General features: G+C 43.7%; 1 protein-coding gene across 2 annotated transcripts in view; it reads left to right on the top strand.

Annotated features, from left to right (window-relative positions):
- Positions 1-3,647, top strand: part of ARVCF (ARVCF, delta catenin family member) — a 412,391-nt gene that overhangs the window by 156,818 nt on the left and 251,926 nt on the right. The window lies entirely within an intron of this gene.

The raw sequence follows: 3,647 nt of genomic DNA, 5'->3' as shown, positions 1-3,647 counted from the left end.
TAGGGAAAGTGGTAATTGATGACTGCCAGGATTTGTTAGGTGTCTTTGTATTTAACATCTTAAATAATGGGAGGAAGAAAGAAGTAATCAAAGCAACTCTCAGCTGGTGCTAAACGGGAAGGCGTTGCAAATATCAGTGACAAAAAAATAATTTTAAAACCCCCAACAGGATTAGAAAAGCTAGAATAAAATGCAGTGAAATTCTTGTTAGCAAAATGCACTACGCCCTTGTTATAGAGGAGTAGTGTTGTGATGTGGTTCCCAGGTTAATCTAAGTGGGTGTGTCTACATGAGACGCTTTACTGTGCAGTAATATACTACACAGTAAAATGTCACTGTCTGCACCTGTGAACCATTTACTGCACAGTAAATTAGTCTACTGTGCAGTTAGCTACTACCTGGAAATACCGGTAGCAAACTAACTGCACAGTAGATGCTGCTCAGTAGCATATGTGTAGATGCTAACTGGTTAGCAAAATGTACTAAGCAGAAGCGAAACAGCTCCCAGCCAGCCCTGGGCTGCTTGGGGAAATCTCCACCCAGCCCAGAGCTGGCTGGGAGCTGCCACAGAAGCAGAACAGCTCCCAGCCAGCCCCTGGCTGAATGGAGAAGTCCTGCTGGGCATGGGGCTTGTTCTCCATGTGCAGGAGGCCAGGAGGGCTCTGCAGCGGCAGCTGTCTCCTGGGCCCCTGCACATCAGGACCCCTCCCGATGTGTACGGGGCAAGAAGACGGCTGCCACTGCAGGTGGCAGAGCTCTCCTGGCCCCGTGTGAATGTGGATCAGTCCCATGCTCCCTGCCAGCCCCGAGCTAGCGCCCCAGGGGAACCTGGAGCTCCCCCTGGCTGCTGCAGGGGGCCAGAGCAGAGTAGGAGCAGTTCTGTACTGGGCTGCTCCTGTTGGGAGCAGATTTGCTCTGAACAGGGAGCATGCAAAGCCTTTATAGCACTAATAGCATGTATAGATGTGCCCAGTGTAAACTTAGGTTCTAAGCTTTACCAGGTTAACTGTTTCACCTGGCGTGGTTTGTTTCTTTTTTAATACTAAAACTGTTATGCCAGAGAAACTTTGGTGCGGATGCAGTCATAAGCCATGGACATATGTTACATTTGTATTCAGAGAAAAGCCTTTCTTCCAGCACCAAAAGAGAGCTTTGTAGGTGTTCAAGAGATTTCTTGTGGAAGAGAACTGGCTCTTCTTAAAGAAGTTAAATTAGATACCTATGAAGAAGATTTACTTCCCAGTATCCCAAGGATGTCTGATATCCCACGGTCCTCTGGCTCAGCCTTCCACCCTCCAAAGGAGAAAGGGAGAGGGATCACTGGCTCCCTGATAGCATCCCCAGGGGCAAGCTGTCAGGGAGCCCTGTGAGGACCCTGCCTGAAAAATTACACCTGCTCTCACCAGTCAGCTGCTTGGAGGGAGGGGAGACAGTCTTCCGTGGCAAAATGTGAAGCTTTCCAGCCAGGGGACTGGAGCGTATAGGTGCTCCAGCTCCCAGGCTGTTTTTGTACCGGTAAGAATTTCAGATAAATTCTTACCAGTAGGAATGAGTGTCTGTATGTGACATGGTGTATGGGTTCCTTAAATTGGTATAACATATTTCCCTTCCCATGCCGGATTAAACTGCATAGTCTATTGCTTTAACTACACTGCCACTGTAGTTGAAGTTGTCCATCTGCAGTGTGCTGCTACAGTGTGCTGGGACATATCTTATGAAAGAAAACTTACAATTAAAATATGTACAAAACACCTAATGTTGAGGTCTATTGAAGTAGTGAATAAGGTCCCAAGGGGGCCAGCAGATTAACCAGCACTAATGCCACTTAAAATGTGAAGAAGAAGTGAGAGGCAAGGGTTGTTGTGGGTGATCCCTTTTTTTGACCACCTCCGTGGTTGGGATAGACTTAGACAAGCTTTTGAATGCAATGCAATTCATGGAATTGCAATTCACGTTATATATAGGACAATCTGGTATCTGCAGGTATTGCATTAAAGCAGTGTGTGCACTACTGCACTGGATTTTTTCTTTTTATACCAGTATGAAGTGCAGTTTTACCAGCCGAACTGCATCAACTCTAGAAGTGCTTTGTCTATATATTCCTACCGAAGTGCAGTGTTTCTAGTGTCGACCTGACCTAAGTGATGTACAGTAATGTTCTTAATTTCTGTATTGTTATAATTCATCAAAGGAGAGATTTTTTAGTGCCTCTTTCATCCAGGGATCTCAAAGTACATTGCAAATAGAAATTCTTACTCTCTGAAGGTGTCACTAAGTTAAATACGATGTATTAGGACAAATGGATAAGTAGATGGTGTGAGTAGGCATAGGCATGCGGGTGGCAGACCTGGGAAAAAAACCCACATGAATGCGGGTCCTCAGCTCTCTGCTCTAATGACTAGACAGGCTAGAATGCTGTTAAACATTCATATCCGTGCCACGCCACTTTGGTTTATCCAGCCAGAGCAGATTTTCGTGAGTTAATACAATGTGCTTTCACTGCCTTTAATTGAGAGGTTTATTAGGGAGATGATGCATTTGAACTGACTGGGAAAGTGGTTATGTCTCAGACCTGATTGTTAGATTGCTGCTGATTGAATTAATGAAAGTTCCTTTGAGCCTTCTGATTCTTTAAATCTTGAATATTTTGTATTGAAATTTTTTTTCCTGTAAGCAATGAGCTGCAAGCTTTATTGACTTATACATGTAATACAAGGCTGAAATATCCGAAGTTCCTTCCCAAAGAGTCTTCCTGTTAGCATTTCCTCTGGCCTTGTTCCCTCCTTGGTTGAAGTCTTGTTTCACAGACTGCTTCTGTCTGCAGTAACAAAAAAAACCCCAACCAGCTTTTTTTGTTTCTTTTGACACCCACACAGTGTCAGTCCATGCCTAGAAGAGAGCTATTTTGCAGTAGCTTTCTTTGTGAATTTCTCATTGCTATTCATTGGTTAGGATTGTCGCTTTAGGGTCAAATTAGAGCTCGGTCAACCAGAGCGGCGACAGCGAGCAAAGCCAGCCTGAAGCTGGCTTCCCCTCCAAGTTCTGAAAAGCCATTTATTTGGAGTTTGTTACATATGTTACGTATTTGTTTTGCAAAGGGTTGCTCTTTTCATTTGCAGAAAATTCATTTAGTTCCTCAGCCATTTGCTCTTAGGGTTTGCTTACCTCTCGCTGCCTCTTTTCCTTCATCTTTGGCCACATCCTAGCACAATGATGCCGTTTTTCGTAAAATATTGATCATAGCGTTGTATTTCCATTGTTTTAAAGAAAGCTACCTGTTGGAACGAGATGGATTTTCTGTTTTCTGTTCCTGTTTTCACTGGGAAATATACTGTAGTAAATGTATGTAGTAAATGTAGTAAATGTTGACCCAGAGAAATTTTGGCTATAAAAGGGCCCATGGGAACTGCATGTAGGTTGTAACTCCCACCAATCTACCTTTATTCAGGTTACCCACAGAACATTGGATGGACAGTGTGAACCTGGTTGTAGGTTATAGCACAGTTAACATCTTTTCAGATTTGGTTACTATTACTGGACATTTTGCTGAGGCCGTTTCTGGGTTATGGTGTCAAAATCTAGATGCCTAGTATGGCACTTAAATAAATGGCCTGGGTTTTATTCTCTAGAGTTAATGAGTATCCAAA

Source organism: Alligator sinensis, unplaced genomic scaffold (assembly GCF_000455745.1).
Source record: "Alligator sinensis unplaced genomic scaffold, ASM45574v1 scaffold570_1, whole genome shotgun sequence".
Taxonomy (NCBI): Eukaryota; Metazoa; Chordata; order Crocodylia; family Alligatoridae; genus Alligator; species Alligator sinensis.
This window is presented reverse-complemented; position numbering and strand designations above follow the sequence as displayed.